This window comes from Leopardus geoffroyi, chromosome C2 (assembly GCF_018350155.1).
Source record: "Leopardus geoffroyi isolate Oge1 chromosome C2, O.geoffroyi_Oge1_pat1.0, whole genome shotgun sequence".
In the NCBI taxonomy this organism is placed as follows: domain Eukaryota; kingdom Metazoa; phylum Chordata; class Mammalia; order Carnivora; family Felidae; genus Leopardus; species Leopardus geoffroyi.
Genome location: NC_059333.1, coordinates 6,365,116 through 6,385,364, shown reverse-complemented (window position 1 = coordinate 6,385,364; position 20,249 = coordinate 6,365,116). Strand labels below are relative to the sequence as shown.

General features: G+C 43.3%; 1 long non-coding RNA gene across 2 annotated transcripts; it reads left to right on the top strand.

The window, feature by feature from the left end:
- Positions 1-22: 22 nt before the first annotated feature.
- Positions 23-19,935, top strand: LOC123610571. Of its 2 annotated transcripts, none has more exons than XR_006718206.1 (3): positions 23-2,381; positions 5,175-5,257; positions 18,541-19,935. It is a non-coding gene; the product is annotated as an uncharacterized LOC123610571 (long non-coding RNA). The 2 variants fall into 2 exon arrangements; XR_006718205.1 differs by lacking the exon at positions 18,541-19,935 and adding an exon at positions 11,109-11,564.
- The last annotated feature ends 314 nt before the right edge of the window (positions 19,936-20,249 follow it).

The window sequence follows — 20,249 nt, the reverse complement described above, 5'->3', positions numbered from 1 at the left end:
GGCCCCAGAGGCCGCTCTCACCTCACGGTAGTTTGTTTGAAGCCGAGCCGCAAAGTGCGGTCTGCGCGCCGATTGGCGGAGCTCCGCCACGTGATCGCCGAGTGGCCCCACCCACAGCCTCCTTAGTTACCTGGGCTCCCCCGGCGCCCAGAGAGCCTCAGGGATTGAGTCCGTCCCTTTTAGGAGTATTGGGAATGGGGCATTTATAGTTAGTCTAATAAACTGGGAAGAGAGAGACGATGGATTCAAGTACGAGCCAATTCTCCCTTCTCGGTCGGCAAGAAGGGCTATCTGTGGGCCCCAGTTTCACAGGCCTTCGGGAAGCCGGCCTCAGTGCGCAGGCGCCGGAGGGGAGGTCGTGGGAAGGAACGCTGGCGCGCGGGCTCAGCTCCCCGTGCCACTGCGCAGGCGCGAGTCTTTGCGACGTCTCTGGGCTCGCGGCCCCCGGAGGCCCGTCTCTGCTGCGCGGTTTTTCTAGATCAGCTCTTTCTGTGTCGCTTTCTTTAGATCATCTGTTCCTTGAGGGGCCGGGGTCTCCACGGTCCCCAGGACGTGCCCTCCCTCTCGCAGACTCCTGGGCCGGCCGATCTCTCCTTCCCTGAAGTGAAGCGGGAAGCACGCCCACCCTCTCCAGCCCGTTTTTAACTGGTTGCTCACCTAAGCACCTTTTTAAAGTGGAAAAAGGGCATCACGCTGGGAGGCTGAGCCGGGAACCCCGGAACCAGTGAGCTCACCTGTTACCCCATTTCTTTAATGAAGAAGAAAATTAGGTTTTTTTAGAAAATTCTTTTAATGTTTATTTTTGAAAGAGAGAGAGAGGGGGAGACACAATCCGAAGCAGGCTCCAGGTTCTAAACTGTCAGCACGGAGACCAACGTGGGGCTGGAACTCGCCAACCGGGAGATAATGACCTGAGTCAGGGTATAATGAGCTGAAGTCAGAGGCTTAGCCGACTTACGACCCAGGCGCCATAAAAATTACATTTAGAAGAAGGAATTGCGTGAGGTTACAAGTTTTTAATCAGAATTGTCAGCCGGAACTCTTGGAAAGAAGGAAATGTTGGAGGACTCTGCATCCAAAAGATAGGAAACAGATCAAATGTCCCTCATTTGAAGGGCCTGGCTAAACTATGGCCCCTCGCATGGTGTAATAGTGAACTACAACAAAGAATGAGCCAGCTCTTTATAGAGGAAGTGAATTTTGAAAACCACCAGTCAGACCATGTACCTCCTGATCTCAATAACTAGCGTCTTCCTTTCTCATTCAAGAAAGTCTGAGTCCTAGAGTGGCTTATAAAGTCCCCTGCAGTTTGGCCCAGTTCACTGATTTTCACAGATGCTCCTTCTGTTTCGTCTTCCTCTTCTCAAACAGGCTGGGCACCCTCTGTTTCAGGGCCTTGTCACCTGCTGTTCCCTCTGCCTGGAATGCCCTGCCTCAGACTACTATGGCTCTCTTCTTTTGGGGCTTTGCGTCTTTGCGCAGATTTCACCCTCTCAATTAGGGCCTGTCCTGACCTTTCAGGTTAAAATTGCAACTCCCCATCTCTGTTCTCTGCCTTTTTTTCCCCTCGTGGTGTCTATTGAATATGTAACTATATTGAATATAAAGCTATACATTCATTAGGCAACTCAGAAAGAATTCATGAGAAAATGGTGCCAGCAGTTGCCTCTGTGGAGAACAACTAGCAGCAGGGTGAGATTAAAATTTATCCTTTTCTTTTTTTCCTCACTCCTATCTGCATTACAAAAAAAAAAAAAAAAAAAAAATTAACATCAGCCCCTGAGTTTATGGCACAGACATGTACTGAGCACCTGTGCTGTGCCAGGCATTATGTTAGGCCTTGGGGTAGAGAGACCGCAGACAGGACATGTAGGGTAAAGACTCTGGGTAGTAGTTTAGAGGAGAGAAGGCACCCAAATCATCCTGGCAAGGGAAAGGGGAAGTTGCAGGCAGGGGACAGCACAGTCCAGGGCAGGTGGACTTACTAGAATGTGACGGTCCCCCAGGGCCTGCTAAGTGGCAGTGATGGACACATGGAGAATGGCCAATGCCAATTAGAGAAAAGAGACAAAATACAAAAAAAAAAGGGCAAACTGCAGGGGATCATTTGATGTCAAGCTGAGTTTGGCCATTATCCAAGGAGATGCTGAAAGGTCTTTCGAAGGGAATGACGGGATGAGATCTGAACATAACTCGTGAACTTTCTCCCATGAGAATTAAAGCTGCACGAAGCCAGAGGTGACGAACTGGTGGCCTACAGATGTTTGCTTTGGACCAGGTTTGTTTGTTTGTTTGTTTTGTTTTGTTTTTTAATTGGCCCACATAAGAACATGGAGGAACAAGAATTCGATAGGAAAACCATTTGGCAGTATCTCTTAAAGGTAAGCAAGCACTCCATGCCTCAGTAATTCCACTCCTAGAAATATGCCCAACAAAATTGCTTACATCCGTTCACCAGAAGACATGATGTAGAATATTCATAGCTGGCTTATTTTCACAGGCCCAGCTGTTAGCAACCGAAATGCCCATGAATTGGCACTGGAATGCCCATGAATTGCACGAACGGATGGAAGTCTTATCAGCAATGACAAAGAGCTACCTACAGTCACACACAACAACACAATAGGGGAATCTCACAAACACAGGTTGACAGATAGATGCAGCTCCAAAAGAATGTGTACAGTGTGATTCCATTTACATAATGTCCAAAGGCAGGGAAATGAATCTAGTCCATTAGGAGTCAGGAAACTAGTTCCTGTGTGAGGGTGGGGTGGCGAGCCCGTGGCTGGATGAGAAAGACTTTAGGGGGCTGGTCATGTTCTATTTCTTGGTCTGGATGTTGTGTTCACTTTGTGTTAATTGAGCTGTGCTCTTCGTATATACATTTCTGGATACATAACAATAAAGTTTTAAAGATTTTTTTTTTTTTTAAGCAACATGTCAAAATCAGACGATTTCACATACAGATTCAGCTCTTTACCTTCCCCTGGCCTCCTTTGTGTGCAGTCCATGGGATGCGCTTGACCTTGTAACTTATAAAGAGGCACTCTGTCCAGTTTGCCAGTGTCCCAGCCCTGCTGATTTTTCTCACCCATATTTTTTTTTATTATTATTTTTTTTAATTTTTAAATTTTTTTTTTCAACATTTATTTATTTTTGGGACAGAGAGAGACAGAGCATGAACGGGGGAGGGGCAGAGAGAGAGGGAGACACAGAATCGGAAACAGGCTCCAGGCTCTGAGCCATCAGCCTAGAGCCTGATGCGGGGCTCGAACTCACGGACCGCGAGATCATGACCTGGCTGAAGTCGGACGCTTAACCGACTGCGCCACCCAGGCGCCCCTCTCACCCATATTTTCTTGAGGAGGTCCCAATAATTCATTTTTGCTTTTGTTTCCCTTGCCTCCAGAGACGTGTTAAGTAAGAAGTTGCTGCGGCCAAGATCAAAGAGGCTTTTGCCTGCTTTCTCCTCAAGGATTCTGATGGCTTCCTGTCTTACATTTAGGTCTTTCATCCATTTTGAGTTTATTTTTTGTGTATGGTGTAAGAAAATGGTCCAGGTTCATTCTTCTGCATGTCACTGTCCAGTTTTCCCAGCACCACTTGCTGAAGAGACTGTCTTTATTCCATTGGATAGTCTTTCTTGCTTTGTCAAAGATTAGTTAGTTGACTATATATTTGTGGGTCCATTTCTGGGTTCCCTATTCTGTTCCACTGATCTGAGTGTCTGTTTTTTTTTCAAATTTTTTTTTTAACGTTTATTTACTTTTGAGACAGAGAGAGACACAGCATGAATGGGGGAGGGGCAGAGAGAGAGGGAGACACAGAATTGGAAGCAGGCTCCAGGCTCTGAGCCATCAGCCCAGAGCCTGACGCGGGGCCCGAACCCGCGGACCGCGAGATCGTGACCTGAGCTGAAGTCGGACGCTTAACCGACTGAGCCACCCAGGCGCCCCCTGAGTGTCTGTTTTTGTGCCAGTACCATACTGTCTTGATCATTACAGCTTTGTAATACAGCTTGAAGTCCGTCTCACCCGTATTTTCTGCCTGGCCTCTGAAGGTGTTTGTGATGCCTGTGAGTAAACGAGGGTAATTGCAGACACCACTTTTTGTATTTCCATTTATTTTTGAAAGAAATATTTATGTGGTTCAACATTCTAAGGGCTCAGATTTATTTCCAGAGAAGGCTCTGTTCTACTTCTGTGCTCCTAGATATCTAGTTCTCCCAGGGAGAAACCAATGTTGCTGCTTGTGTGTCCTTCCAGAAATGTTTTGTGCATATACAAGCAAACGAATCTATACCTTTTGTCCCCCCACCCCTTGCTTTTCCATTCTGCTTGGCACCTTGCATTTTTCACTTAATGCAGTCTGTTTCCTATTAGCACATTTTTATTGCTGAATCATATCCTACTGTATGGATGTACCAAACATTTTTAAACCAATTCTCTGTTGACTTTCAAATAGTGCCAGTCTTTTGATCCTTCAAAGGATGCTGCGTGTATAACCGTGTATGTCTGTGTGCTTTTCCTATAAAATTGGAAAGCTGGTCCCACTTGTTGCTAAACCTACACACACACCCAACACAGGCACTAGAACGAGGCAGTGCTTGATCAAAGTGGGAATGGGGCATCTGGGTGGCTCAGTCATCAAGCATCTGACTTCAGGTCATGATCTCACCATTGGTGAGTTCAAGTCCCACGTCGGGTGAGCTCGAGCCCCTCTTCGGGTGAACACGAGCCCCGCTTTGAGTAAAACACGAGTCCCCGGTGAGTCCCGCTTGTCTCTCTCTCTCCCTCTCCCTGTCTCTACCCCTTGCTCACTTGTGCACCCCCCCCTCCCGCAAAAAAGTGGGAATCTATACTGGGTGATCCAGAATGTTGGGTAATCACATGAAAACACGAAATTTTAAAAATTCCTCAAGAACCCTCAGGATCTTTGTATACAAGTATCCTCTCCACTACTCCACCCGGGGGTCCACGTGCCCCACTTTGGAAAATCCTGCATTGATGCTGACTGGTGGATGGTGCGGTGGTGATTGAGGAATTCTATTGAGGAGAGGTGGATCCCAAGGCTAATGTAAGAACTGCTGGGGACAGGCAGGGTTCTGAGGGAATCGAGGGGGTGGGGAGAATCAATAACAGTAAGTAGGTTGCCTACCTTGTCCCGTGTTCTAGGTGCTGGGGAGACAGCAGTGAACACAGGAGCCAAGCCGTCTGTCCTCACGGGGTTTTCGTTCTACAGGAAGTACAATAAAGAAGTAAGCAAGAGACTTTCACATAGTGATGGTGCCTTGAAGGAAGAAAAGTTGTCACAATATAGAGCATGCTGGAGGTCTGCCCAGCGGGGCTGCTGTAGACAGGACAGTCAGGCAGGGGCCTCTCAGGGCGCAAGGGAAGGGTAAGGTGTCCTGGGCCTTTGATGGCTCGGAAGGAGAAGGCTTCTGGACAGAGGAAACAGCTAGTAGGATGGACCTTGGTGTATCTGAAGAGGGGAAACGGGGTTAGAGAAGAAAGCAGCGGCCAGGAAGCGCAAGACCGAAGCAATGACGGGCTGTAGTGGGGAACTGACGTCATTGGTCTGGACTCCAAGTAGCGGTGCGGTCAGGCTGAGAGGTCCCATGTCAAGTCAGGTTGTCGCAAGAAGGCACAGCCGGTGAGACATTGTAAAGCAGTCGAGCCAATGAATGTTGGCTGTGGGGAAGACCAGTGGAAGGAAGGATCTGGGATATATTTTGGTGGGGGGAACTGACAGGGCTCTTCCCTAAACTGGGCGCGAAGGAGACGAGAGAGACTTTTGGCTATGAGTAATAGAAACCCGTCTCAGCATAAGCAATAAGGAAATGGAAGCTCCTCCACTGTAGAATGTTCTGGACTGGGGGATTCAGCAGCTTAATGTGTTATCACAGTCCCAGTTTTTCTCTCCCAGTTGTTGTGTCTCTTTCTGAATTGGCTTCATTCTCAGTTGAAAGGGGAATTCTGCACATCACATCCAGTTTATAACATCCAGAGAAAGAAGCCCCTTTCCCCCAGAATCCCTTACTCGATTGCCTTTACTTGCTGGCCAGAATTGGGTGACATGCGAGGGGAAATGGGCCACCCTTAGATTAAATCAGCTCCCCCCCCCCGGAGTTGGGGGTAGGGCCAGGGGTGCAGGGAGTGGATACCTGAACAAAAGAAGGGTTCTTTCAGGAAGGACAAAGAGGGCAATGGGCTGAGAATCAGGTGCGTTTCTTAGGCTGTATGGATGGGGGGCAACCAGCCAGGTAGGGATGAAAGAAGAGGGGTGCAGGGGTGTGGAGAGGGTGTGGAGGGGGGGGATTGTAAAGTGCCCACTACATTGACCACTAGGATGTCACCGATTGTCCTGATGGAGCGGTGTCAGTGAGAGGTAGGGCAGAAACCAGACTGAAGTTAGAAAGTAGGGGAGGGGAGGAAATGAAACATCTCCAGCCCCCACTGCGTTGTGCCCTACCGTGCTGTGTCTCCAGAAGCCCAGTCACTGGGCCAGTGTGTCCAGGGAGTGAAGACATGATAAACTGGGGTAGGTGTGAGACAAGCCTGTGAGCAAGAGAAGGTTCCCAAGATGGTGGGAACACTGAATGCCTACTGTTCACCACTCTGTTGGATATCCACGCTGCTGCGGAAGGGGGAGGTGCAAGGGTGGCAGAAAAGAGCAAAAACCTGGGCTCCCGTACAGAGCTTTTGATGATCACTGCGCTGAATGTGCCAGAAACGCCAGAACAGAGAGAGCCCTAAGATGACAGATAGTTGTAGAAGTCACCGTGTAGTTATGTTTCTAGCCTGTTTGCAAACTTTATGGGTGCGTGACTACATAATTGTTCTTAGATAATTGGAATTATTGTTATTACAAGGTTGCCTGTTTGGCAGTTCATCATACTGATTGTTATTTTATTTCATTTCATTTCTTTTTATTTTATATTTCATGTCATTTCATTTCACTTTTATGGTATCTGGGCATGTGCCCTTTCTTATTCTTTTGTTGTTGTTATTATTTATATATTTATTATTTTTAAATTTTATTTAAATCCAAGTTAGTTAACATATAGTGTAAAAATGGTTTCAGGAGCAGAAGTTAGTGATTCATCATTTACGTAAAACACCCAGTGCTCACCCCCACAAGTGCCCTCCTTAATGCCCATCATCCATTTAGCCCTCCTCCCACCCAACTTCCCCCCACTCCAGCAACCTTCAGTTTGTTCTCTGTATTTAAGAATCTCTTATGGTTTGCCTCTCCCTGTTTTTATCTTTTTACTTCCCTCCCCCTATGGTCATCTGTCGTGTTTCTCAAGTTCCATATATGAGTGAAATCATATTTATCTTTTTCTGATGTATTTTGCTTAGCATAATGCATTCTACTTCCAACCACTTTGTTGGAAATGGCAAAAATTTATTCTTTTTATTGCTGAGTAATATTCCATTGCATGTATGTATATACATATATATATACATATATATACATATATGTGTGTATATATATAGGTATATATATGTATACACACACACACACACACACATATATATATATATATATATATATATATATATATATATATATATATACCACCTCTTCTTTATTCATGTGGGCTCTTATGATTGTTATTTTAGACAGAACAATAAGCCAGCTAGAAATTGGTCACGTTATTCTTTTCTGCTCACAAGTGAACCTTGCCTTTCTAAATATGGAAAGGAAGCATCTTAGTTTGTTCTGGCTGCTTTAACAAAGTACCGTAGACTAGATGACTTATAAACAACAGACATTTACTTCTCATAGTTGTGGAGGCTGGGAAGTCCAAGACCAAAGTGCTGGCTGTTTCGATGTGTGATGAAAACCTGCTTCCCTGCTTCCTGGTTCCTAGATGGCTGTCTTCCTGCTGTGTCCTCAACTTGGAAGGAAGGGGAAGGCAGCTCTCTGGGGTCTTTATAACGCCACCGATCCCATTCACAAGGGCTCCGCCCCCATGACCTAGTCACCTCCCAAAGGCACCACCTCCAAATACCATCCTAATGGGGATTAGGTTTCAACAATTGAATTCTGGGGGAGCACAGTTCAAAAACATTCCCTGCATCTCTCCCAGATCATTCAGCTTCTGTGGCTTCCAAAGAGAATCACCCCTCAAATGGGCAGCCACTTCATACTCTTTGAGACTTGAGCAGAAATATTCTACTCCATTGTTAAGAGGCACTTGCTCAACCTGACTCTTGAGATCACACGAAAGGGTTCAAGGTTTCCCTGGCTTGTGTGAACTCTAAAAGCAGAGGCAGCGGTATAGATGTGTTCAGCTGACATGGTTTGAGGGATGCCCATTCATAGCCTACAAGAGGAAGCTGTTTCCTTTGGTTAGATGCTGCCCCACGTCTGTGGTTTGGAGTGTTGGCCAGAATAACAACTAAAAGAAGGAAACTAACTAAAAGAAGGAAAAAAAAAAGTTCTCTTAATGCTACTTTTACATTTTTCAAATACATTTGACTCTTGAGCAACATGGGTTTGAACTGTACAGGTCCACTTATACACAATTCTTTTTTCGATATATACAGTAAAGTACAGTAAATGTATTTTTCTCTTCTTTATGATTTTTAAAAAAATTTTTAATGCTTATTATTTATTTTTGAGAGAGAGACACAGACAGAGCACAAGGGGGAGAGAGGCAGAGAGAGGGGGAGACCCAGAATCTGAAGCAAGCTCAAGGTTTTGAGCTGTCAACAAGAGCCCAATGCGAGGCTCAAACCCCGAGAACTGCAAGATCATGACCTGAGCTGAAGTCGGATGCTTAACCAACTGAGCCACTCAGGTGCCCCCCCTTATGATTTTCTTAATAACATTTTCTTTTCTCTAGCTTCAGTATAAGATATATGTATATATATACACAACATATATATACACAATATTATACATATAATATATATTAGTATATATTATATATGTATTATATATAATACAAATTATACATATATAATACATAAAATATTATACATACAATACGTATTATATATACATACAATATACGTTTTATATATATAATACATATAACGTACAAAATATGTGTTAATTGGCTGTTTATGTTACTGGTAAGGCTTCTGCAGCGATAGGCTATTAGTAGTTAAATTTTGGGGGAGTCAAAGTTATGCATGGATTTTCAGCTGCATCGGAGAAGTTGGCTTCTCTAACTCCTTTTTTGTTCAAAGGTCAACGTAATTTTTAAAAAGTTTTTTCTGAGTCCTTTCTCAGAAGCAATGTAACTGATGAAGATTTCACTTTGGTGTAATTTTTACTAAGGAAAAAACAGGAGCGGGAACCTAATATGACATTTCAGGTAGTCAAATAATATAAAATGTTATTCCCATCTGAATGTCTTCTCATTTTCCTTTGCATTCAGAGAAACCAGATACAGCATTATTAGCAGAAATAGACGAGCCTGGCTTTTGACTCCACTTTTAATTTTCTGCAACGTTTCTATAAGTTTGAGATTATTTTAAAATAATTTTTTGAAAGCTAACGAAAAATTTATTTAGAGATACATTTCTTCTGGACATAGTCCAAAGCCTGTGAAAATTTGAGAATTAAATGAAATTTCTTACACTAATAAGATTACATTTTAAACTACTGAATTTTGCATATTCAGAAAGGTATACCATAACAAAGAGACCTAAAAACATTTAAAAGGTTATTTGGTTTTAGCGGTATTTTTCTTAAATTGAGGTAAAATTCACATAACATGTAACTATTTTATTTTACTTTAATTTTTTTAGATATTTGTGTATTTTGAGAGAGAGAGTACACACGAGCTCCCAACGGGGGTGAGAGGGAGCACAGAGCCTGACGTGGGGTTCAGTCCCAGCAACTGTGAGATCATGACCTGAGCCAAAACCAAGAGTCGGGCACTTAAACGGCTGAGCCACCCAGGTGCCCCGAAACTATTTTAAAATGTACAATCCAGTGGCATTAGTACATTCACAATATTGTTCAACTACTATCTAGCAATATTAAATGTGCTGCTTTTAAAGATAACTTCACATTTGCATTAAAACATTTTATGGTTTGTTTTTTTTTTAACAAGTTAAAAAACACAGCAGATGTTATAATAGAAAAAAATAGGATTGGGGCGCCTGGGTGGCTCAGTCGGTTGAACGTCCCACTTTGGCTTGTTTCATGCTCTCCCAGTCCGTGAGTTCGAGCCCCACCTTGGGCTCTGTGCTGACAGCTCAGAGCCTAGAGCCTGCTTCGGATTCTGTCTGTCTGTCTGTCTGTCTCTCTCTCTCTCCCTCTCTCTCCCCCTCCCCCACTCACACTCTGTCTCTGTCTCAAAAAAAAAATAAACATTAAAAACATAAAAAAAGAAAAGAAAAGAAAAAAATAGGATAAAATAGGTCGAGAGGGAAAGGATTAGGACCTGAGGTCCCTGGGTGGGGAAAGACATATTTTGGACAAATGCTGGGAGTATCTGACCTCAGCAACCCCCCCCCCAGGCATAAAAGTTCCTCTTACAAATGGAACACACCCAGGGTGCCTGGGTGGCTCAGTCCGTTAAGCGTCCAGCTTCCACTCAGGTCATGATCTCACGGTTTGTGATTTTGAGCCCCCTGTCGGGCTCTGTGCTGACAGCTCAGAGCCTGGAACCTGCTTTGGGCTCTGCGTCTCCCTCTCTCTGTGCCCCACTGCCACTGGTGCTCTGCCTCTCTCTGTCTCAAAAATAAATAAACATTAAAAAAAAATAAATAAAGAAGAATGGAACAGACCCCGCCTACTCCCCCTCAGGTTTCCCTCAGGGATGTGACAAAAGACCTAAGCATGGCCATAGCCCACCTGTCATACAGTGGAATTGAACCAATCAGGAATGGACCTCCCAGCGCCCAGAGCTGTTAGGCCAATAAGGGTGGGACCTGAGAGGGAACAGGGGGCAGGGGAGGGCCAACCAGAACCTTATAAAACAAGGAGAGAGCTTTCCTACTATTCTCCCTTCCTGATCTTACCTGCTAATAAACTTTTGCCCGCTGCTTGTTTTGTGTCCGCCTCTTCATTCTTCAAAGCAGGTGAGACCAGGGATCCCAGGCATTGTGGTAAACGATCCTGCAACTATGTTACCTCCTTAGGTCCTCACGCACTGGGACACACGCACACTTGTGTGCACACACTCAGGACTGCTTGAAGATTCAGCTTTACTCAAGTGCAGTTTTCCAAGAGATTCTCCTACTTCATTCCTCGTTAGCTCTCTTGGACCCTAAAGCAGGCTGCCAACATACCAGACCCGTGCAGGCCTCTGGCAGCTGACGCTCACCGCGGGGCTGGGAAGTTTGTGCCTTCCAGGTCACTGCCTGTGCTTGGTTTGTGCCAGTCACGGACACAACCGATGCCGGCTTTACTTAATTTACCCAAATGTTGATGACCCAGGTGCCCCTAGTATGGTCTTTACAAGTAGGCAGAATAACACCCCACCCCCCAAATATCCGCCTCTTAATATCCAGAACCTGTGACGATGCTACCTTATGTGGCAAAGGGGCTTTGTAGATGTGACTAAGTTAAAGATTTTCATTAAAAAAAAATTTTTTTTAAACGTCTGTTCATTTTTGAGAGACAGAGTGTGAGCAGAGGAGGGGCAGAGAGAGAAGGGGACACGGAATCCGAAGCAGGCTTCAGGCTCCGAGCTGTCAGCACAGAACCGTGAGATTGTGAGCTGAGCCAAAGTCGGATGCTTAACGGACTGAGTCCACCCAGGTGCCCCATTAAGTTAAAGGTTTTTAAATGGGGAGGGAGATTATCCCAGTTTACCCGTCTGGATCGACTTCAATCAAGAGGGCCAGAGGAGTGTCAGGGTGTGACAACGGAAGCAGAGGTTGGAGTGGTGTGATCGTGGGCTTAACCTGAACCAGATAGAAACGGATTGATCCTGAGATGTCCTGGCGTTCATGCTTTCTTTCCACTTGCTAGTAGAATGATTCAGCTTTCAGCGTTCGCGCTCTTTTTGCGAGCTGTCAAGATGAAGCCGTAGGAGAGATGTTAGTTGTTCAAACTGGGTTGTCTCTGAAGGCCAGGTACTGCTGGTGCTCTTCCACCATGGCTGCACAGTCAAGGGCATTCTTCAGTTTTTTTGTTTTTGTTTTTGGTCAAATTCTTGCCTTACCAGGAATTGGCAATCCTCCTGGTTGGGGGATGTGGTCGTGTAGTGGGGTATTCTGGTAGGGGTGGGGAATAGCGATGCCTCCTGTTCTGCCTGAAAGGCAGTCACTGGGGAGGGAGGCAGGGGGGCAGGAGCTGCTATCACTTCAGGGGGGTTCTCCCTCCCAGTTCATCTAAGTCTCCAGTGAGTAGAGGAGCCAATAGGACTATCTGGTAGCTTTGGATGGTCCAGCTGAAGGCAAAAGAGGTGAGGCAAGCTCCACCCTGTCTTTTGGTGTGGTCAGTTCAGCCTCACCTACGAGCCGAGATGCCATTCCATGGAAAGAGTTTACTTGACCGCTCTCGAGTCGCTTCACTTCACGTTTTTTTTTTTTAATCATTATTATTATTTAAATGTTTATTTTTAATTTTGAGAGAGAGAGTGTGAGCAGGGAGGAGCAGAGAGAGAGGAGGACAGAGGATCTGAAGTGGGCTCTGTGCTGACAGCAGCAAGCCTGGTGTGGGGCTCCAACTCGTGAACTGTGAGATCGTGACCCGAGCCAGAGATGGACGCTCCACTGACTGAGCCACCCAGGTGCCCCAACTTCACGTTTTCTTGAAGCAGAAATGTGTAGTGACGAGAGAAAAACCCTCTGGAGGCCTGATACACGAAGGATGCCATTTTAGATTTCTTTCTAAGTCAATGTGACTATACATAAATCAAACCCAGAGCCTGACTTGTGGCTCCACCACCCATGTTCTGTGCACCTGCTCTGTGAATGGGTAGCCTAAAGGAAAACCATCTTGTCCCTGAGATATCAATCATACTACTCCCTGCATTCCTTGGTCACAAAACTTGTGATTCCTGCCTATATGCTAATCTATAATTTTTGGAGTTTTTACAAGATGTAAAAAAAGAGTATACAACCCTATAAAAACTGTTCATTCTCCCGAGTACTTCCTTCCCTGTGAAGAGCGTGTTTCCCCAGGAAGCTGCCCTAACTTGGGCTTGAATGAAACTCTTCTTTTCTCTTTAAAAATTTTAAAAAGTTTTCTTCATTCTTCCTCGGCATTTCTTGGTATAGCAGGCAGGATAGCAGAGCAGCTAGGCCGAGAAACACGTGGGGTCCACCGGGCCTGGTGCTTGGTATCAGCAGGGGCCCTGTGTGGCCCTCTGACGTCTCGGCACCTCACAGGTGTATCTGGTGACCTCCCCGCAGGAATATCCAGACCTCCTCGATTTAGGTTGGCAGCACTGACTTTTATTCGAGTTGTTGAGAGTTACTGGTAATATTCCCCATGTGGGAATAATCTAGAGGGGTTGGAATTATGGGTAGGTTGTTTTAATTTGACATTATACTAATTGATGTTATTCATATAAGGCTGGAGTAGATTTGCTGGCTAGAAATATGAGAGACTGAATCACTCATCTCTGAAGAGAAGGGACTCTTGCTCCTTCTGGCCTAAAGCCACTTTCAGGTGACTGAAAGTCTCGCGGAAGTGGCTGAGGGTATTCCTCAAGTCCCATAGGAATTTCCATCTCATAAAGTAATTAGCGATTGGCTCATCTGGGGATGCACACATAGGGATTGAGTCCCCCCAATGGTCTTAGACCTCGCCGGGAGAAACCGAGACCCAGAAGAATGTATTATGGCTGTTTGGAAATGACACTCACAAGAAGCACCCTTTGATCCATCACACTCAACATCCTTAGATTTTGCTCAAGCCTTATACCAAAATGGAAACAAAAATGACTAGGGCATTGTGTTTTAAAAGTTGAACAGCTAGGGCTCCTGGGTGGCTCAGTCAGTTGAGCTTCCAACTCTTGATTTCGGCTCAGGTCATGATCTCATGGTTCATAGGATCGAGTCCCACGTCAGGCTCTGCACTGGGACTCTCCCTCTCTCTCTGCCCCTCCCCCTGCTCTCTCTTTCTCTCTCTCTCTCTCTCTCTCAAAATAAATAAGCACTAAAAAAAAAAAAAAAAAAAAAAAAAGCCGAACAGCTCCCAGAAAACCATCAGGCACCCACAGGAACTCTGGCAGACTATTTGTGCAACACACACAGCACTCTACTTGCAAGTACTTACTTAGGTGGGAAAATTTAACAGAATAACCTGAGTCTCAGATAGTGTTCTTTGATATGTCTAAATTAGTTTTCTTTTCTTCTCTTTTTTTTTTTTTTTAAGATTTTATTTAAGGGGCGCCTGGGGGGCTCAGTGGGTTGAACATCCAACTCTCGATTTTGGCTCAGGTCCTGATCCCAGGGTTGTGGGATCGAGCCCCGAGTCAGACTCCATGGTCTCATGGAGCCTGCTAAAGATTCTTTCTCTCCCTCTGCTCCTCTCCCCTGCTTGCTCATTCTCTCTAAAAATAAAAAATAAAATAAAATAAAATAAAATAAAAGATTTTATTTAATTTGAAATAATCTCTACACCTAAAGTGGGGCTTGAACTTACAACCCTGAGATCAAGAGTTACATGCTCCATCCACTGAGCCAGCCAGTCACCCCTTAAATTTAGTTTTTTTGTGTGTGCATAACCAGCATAGAGAGAGCTGGTTGTAAGACTAAGCAGCCAGAAACTAGGAAGCTATTTGGTTTAGTCGGTGAAGCCCTTGGCTTTGGGGAGCAACCGACACTCAGAGGTATTCTGGGCCCCATGCGGTTTATTTGTTGCTGTAGCTTTTGGCATCTCTGGACAACACCAGCTGTGTTATATTGGAAAATGGGAAATGACCAATTCACGGATCCATAAATTATAATGCTATTTTGCAATTAGATTTATTTTTTTAAAAAAGAAAAGAGTTGGAAATCAGGCTTTCAATGTGCTCTGCACAAATATTAATGAAATGAAGGTTAGATTTTGTTTGCATCTTGTTTGTGTACGTGTGTGTTATAAAAAATGTGAGATATGTTTTCTACCTCCCGGATGGTCTTGCTAAAATTAATTCATGAAAGAGCTCTATTTAATTGGCTTAAAGGCCAAGTGCTTATAAGAATGAATTGGGCGTTCTAAAACTCAGAAAGATGGAGACTAACCCAAATGTTTTTCAAATTTATGCTATCTGGGAAAATATTCAATATTAAAACTAGTTCAAGTTTGTTGGTTTAATTAAAATAGACATGTCTTTAGAGTTATCTGCATTGGGGTGTCTGCATGAATCAGTGGGTTGAGCTTCTGAGTTGGTTCAGGTCATGATCTCATGGTTTGTGAGTTTGAGCCCTGCATTGGGCTCTGTGCTGACAGCTCAGAGACTGGAGCCTGCTTCGGATTCTGTGTCTCCCTGTCTCTCTGCCTTTCCCTGGCTCTCACTCTATCTCCCTCTCTCTCTCAAAAATAAATAAAAACATTTTAAAAAATTCAAAAAAACCACCATTGTTCTGTGAAGGTTTACTAAATGTCAAATAAGCTTGTGTTACCTTTGTTGCAATTTGGCAGCAGAAAAATGACTTTAAAATGATGGTTGATTTTGTCTGTCTCATGAAGTTTTCCCGGGTAACTGTCACAAGCAATTAGGTTAAATAAATGAAAAGGTTTATAGCTTTCAAAATCTTTGGTTACCTGAAACTTTGAAGTTTTGCTAAGTTAAACGACAAATTGAGTTGAATTTATTGGATATCTAAGTCTTTGCCAAATAAGATAGAATACTAAAGCATTGATTACTGAATGTAGGTCCCCTTCTGCCTTCTTATTGTGGAGAAACTGGGGATACTTGGGTCTGTTGGTAAACATACTTTGTGTTTTATTGAAAGTTGTACAAGGGGCGCCTGGGTGGCGCAGTCGGTTAGGTGTCTGACTTCAGCCAGGTCACGATCTCGCGGTCCGTGAGTTCGAGCCCCGCATCGGGCTCTGGGCGGATGGCTCAGAGCCTGGAGCCTGTTTCCGATTCTGTGTCTCCCTCTCTCTCTGCCCCTCCCCCGTTCATGCTCTGTCTCTCTCTGTCCCAAAAATAAATAAACGTTGAAAAAAAAATTAAAAAAAAAAAAAAAAGAAAGTTGTACAATTAAAAAAAAAAGTTTCCTAGAAATTCTGAAATGTATTCCTACATTTCTGATCTTAAGTATTCTAGTGTGACCGTTCACAATTGGTTACTACTTAATTTTTACCAGAAATTAAGGTTTCTAAGCATTAAGAATTCTGACAAATGTAATTGAGACTGCTAGAAAGTGATAAAGAAGGCAACTCTGTATGTAAGGAAAGTAAGCTGTGTTTTTTTTTTTTAATTTTTTTTTTTCAACGTTTATTTATTTTTGGGACAGAGAGAGACAGAGCATGAACGGGGGAGGGGCAGAGAGAGAGGGAGACACAGAATCGGAAACAGGCTCCAGGCTCTGAGCCATCAGCCCAGAGCCCGACGTGGGGCTCGAACTCACGGACCGCGAGATCGTGACCTGGCTGAAGTCGGACGCTCAACCGACTGCGCCACCCAGGCGCCCCAGTAAGCTGTGTTTTTAACAAGAAAGATGTGAGGAACGGGAATACATTTTGGTTGAGGGAAAGAAAAGTAATTTTGTCCTAATATGAGACTGGTTACTTAGAGAGAGAAGGCTTAGGAAAATCTGAATGAAAAAGAAAGTTGCAGGTTTGTGAAATCTTTGGAAAAAGAATTTTATGCATGGTCAGGACTGGTGAAGGTTGGAATGAATGAGTTTTAAAAGTAAATTGATATAAAATAGAAATTTGGCCTTTTTCTCGGTTAAAAAGACAAAGCTTTCTTGGATTATTGATCTGCTCTTGATAAGAAATTGTGAACAAAGTTTTTCTTATCTGCCCTCCCTCCCCTCCCCCTTCCCCTGTGCCCAACGATAGTTGCTTTGTTTTGTCTTTATCAGGTCTTTGATTACTTAACAAATTTGAGATCTCTCAATATTAAAAGGAGCTAAGTTTTGCTAACAACTAGGTAACCTTTTGTATTTGCCTTTGGAATCTCTTATTGCCATCTTGGTTAAATAGATAATTAAATATTAAGTAGTATAATGATCTATGATCTTATTTAGGCAGGCACTTTATTTATTTATTTATTTATTTTTAATATATGAAATTTATTGTCAAATTGGTTTCCATACAACACCCAGTGCTCATCCCAAAAGGTTTCCTCCTCAATACCCATCACCCACCCTCCCCTCCCTCCCACCCACCCCCCATCAACCCTCAGTTTGTTCTCAGTTTTTTTTTTTTTTTAATTTTTTTTTTTAAGGTTCATTTATTTTTGAGACAGAGAGAGACAGAGCATGAACAGGGGAGGGTCAGAGAGAGAGGGAGACACAGAATGTGAAACAGGCTCCAGGCTCCGAGCAGTCAGCACAGAGCCCAACGCGGGGCTCGAACTCACGGACCGCGAGATCATGACCTGAGCCGAAGTCGGACGCTTAACCGACTGAGCCACTCAGGCGCCCCTGTTCTCAGTTTTTTAAGAGTCTCTTATGCTTTGGCTCTCCCCCACTCTAACCTCTTTTTTTTTTTTTTTTTTTTCCCTTCCCCTCCCCCATGGGTTTCTGTTAAGTTTCTCAGGATCCACATAAGAGTGAAAACATATGGTATCTGTCTTTCTCTGTATGGCTTATTTCACTTAGCATCACACTCTCCAGTTCCATCCACGTTGCTACAAAGGGCCATATTTCATTCTTTCTCATTGCCCTGTAGTACTCCATTGTGTATATAAACCACAATTTCTTTATCCATTCATCAGTTGATGGACATTTAGGCTCTTTCCATAATTTGGCTATTGTTGAGAGTGCTGCTATAAACATTGGGGTACAAGTGCCCCTATGCATCAGCACTCCTGGATCCCTTGGGTAAATTCCTAGCTGTGCTATTGCTGGGTCATAGGGTAGGTCTATTTTTAATTTTTTGAGGAACCTCCACACTGTTTTCCAGAGTGGCTGCACCAATTTGCATTCCCACCAACAGTGCAAGAGGGTTCCCGTGTCTCCACATCCTCGCCAGCATCTATAGTCTCCTGATTTGTTCATTTTGGCCACTCTGACTGGCGTGAGGTGATATCTGAGTGTGGTTTTGATTTGTATTTCCCTGATAAGGAGCGACGTTGAGCATCTTTTCATGTAGGCAGGCACTTTAAAACCTACTGAGGTTTTTAACAAAACTTGCCAAGATTCAAATTGTAAATGAAGTCCTTTTGACTAATTAGGCTTGCTTATTTGATATGTTAAGTTACATGGGAAGCATTGTCAAACAAATGACAAACTTTCTTAGATTATATTGTAGGGGTAAATGCTGTAACTGTTTCAGAAATTTTATGAAATTTCTAAAATTTTAATATGTTCTGGTATATGGTCATCACTTGACATTCTAATTATTGATATGTTGTGAGTCACCAAAACAACTGGATATCCTTGTCAACTGCATTATAATGACCTCTCATCAGATCTTTAACCATGTCCATTTTGAGTCTTTTTTTGCCGTTTACAGTTATTGTTCTGATGCTCTTGAAAATGTGTTTCATCTTCAAGGAGATTCATGAAAAGGACTTTTTGACAAACACCAGGTTTCTGATGTCCTTGAGTTTATAAAACTAAGCTGAGGAAGAATTTCTAGAACTAGTGGGGAAGCTCCATTCAAACAGAACAAGAATTAATAATATGGGACTGAATGAATTAAGGAAGAGGATTATGGTTTTTATGGCTCTTCTCTGAAACATTACTGGTTCTCTAATATTTGCTCTTCCAGATTTAAGGAAGCCTTTTCTCTTAAGGTATGTATGACTTACAGAAATATGATAAAATACACCTTTGTGAACAAATTGAAAGCATTTATCGTTTCTCTCTCCCTGCACTCTCCAAAGTCCAGAAACTCTCAGTGAGTTTTCTTTCTTTCCTGGCAGTTATAATTGTTAGCATAAGTTCAATAAAAATCTGTTCTTCTTGGAACAGCACACCATTAGAAACGTTGGTTATTTTATGAAGGCTTTGACTAGAATGTCATATTTCAAAGAGACATGTATAGACTCAGATATGACCGGGCAGCTTTAAGGAACTGAGGTTGACTTTATGAAGCATGGAGCCATAAAGCCCCTTGGAAATTGGCCTGAGACCTTGCTTACAGAGTTCCCAGCAGCCTTACCAGATGAGTAAAGAAAGTGACTTCCTGGCAGGTGCAGGAACTTCAGAATATTTTGGGGACCTCAAGAGGATGAATTCACCCAAATCTACAGGTATTGCAGGCGAATCTGAGAGCAAGAATTTAGTTTGGCTTCTGGCCTTGAAACGCTATTAAAAGTTCAACCTAAAATTCCTTATAAAAAAGTTCCAACAAAGCAGATTTTAAAAACCTTGTATGGTCAATCACTATTCTTGCTCTGCTTATGTAAGTAATTAGGCCAAGTTTATTAAAACTGGACTTGTTTTGCAAACAAATTAGTATTAATTTGGCTATCTTTGGGAAAAACGAGAGTAATTATAGAAAGAAAATATTTCAATAACATATCTTTGTAGATATTGGATTTTAATACTATTCATTATAAACTGGACTCAATTCTGATTTCTTCTAGTGTCTGCCAATTCCCAGCCAAAACTCTTCAAACTAACATTTTGATTTTTCTCCCATCTTTCTGACGTGGAATCATTTGAGAACTAAAACTGTCCTTTTCCCTGAAGTCCTGCAAACTGAAATAAATAAATAAATAAATAAATAAATAAATAAATAAATAAACGATGCAAAGAAATCCCTGCAACAGCTCATGAATAGACAAAATCTTTGTGCCTAATTGCTCAATGGGTCACTCAAAGAGCATCAGAGACATTTGAGCTACAACGAGGATAAAAAGTAGATAAAACATCAGGGTAGATTGCTTTCCCAAGATTTGGGACCAGGCTTGTATTTCTAGGCTTCATTTTTTAAATAATTAAAAAAAAATTTTTTTAGAGAGGGAGTGCAGGCACATGAGGAGTGGATGGGCAGAGAGAGAGAGAGAGAGAGAGAGAGAGAGAGAGAGAGAATCCCAAGCAGGCTCCATGCTCGGCACAGAGTCTGACATGAGGTTCAATCTCACGACTCTGGGATCATAACCTGAGCTGAAATCAAGAGTTGGACACACAATTGACTAAGCCACCCAGGTTCCCCAGCTCTTTTTTTTTTTTTTAATTAATTGTGATATTAGAAGATAGTAAACCTCTTTGTTT